Consider the following 708-nt stretch of genomic DNA (forward strand, 5'->3'; position numbering starts at 1 on the left):
AGGAGCAGCAACAACAAAAGCAACAGCAGCAGCAGCAGTATCTGTTTCATTATATTTTTCTGCTATTGCTGCTGCTGCTGCTGCTGCTGTCTGCTGCAGCTTATGTCGAGTAACAGCAGCAGACTGAGAACCAGAAGACAGCTGCAGCAACCGGGATGTTAGTGCTGCTGCAGCAGCAAGCTGCTGCTGCTGCAGCAGCAAACGAGCTACACGCAGCCACGCCTGAACCCCATTCTATAACAAACACAAAAAAAAAACAACAAACAAAACCATACCCTGCAGCAGCAGCAGCAGCAGCAACAGCAGCAACAGCAGCAGCAGCAACAGCAATAGAAGCAGCAGCATCAGCAGCAGTAGCAACACCAACAGCAGCAGCAGCAACAGCAACAGCAACAGCAGCAAAAGCAACGGCAGCAACTGCAACAGCAGCAACAGCAGCCGCAGCAACAGCAGCAGAAGCAACAGCAGCAACAGCAGCAGCAGCAGCAGCAGCAGGTGGATCACCAATACTACGGGTTGTAAGCAGAAGAGTTCATCTATGTCTGCTGCTGCTGCTGCTGCTGCTGCTGCTTCTGCTGCGCTGCATGCAAGGGGTATACACCCCAAAGCTTCCTGCAGCTGAGATATATAAAATAAACAAATAAATATATCTGCTGCTGCTGCTGTTCTATACACACACAAAAAAAAAACAAAAAAAAACAAAAAAAA

This window comes from Eimeria mitis, genomic scaffold, assembly GCF_000499745.2.
Source record: "Eimeria mitis Houghton genomic scaffold, Emh_scaff2752, whole genome shotgun sequence".
NCBI classification, from domain to species: Eukaryota; Apicomplexa; class Conoidasida; order Eucoccidiorida; family Eimeriidae; genus Eimeria; species Eimeria mitis.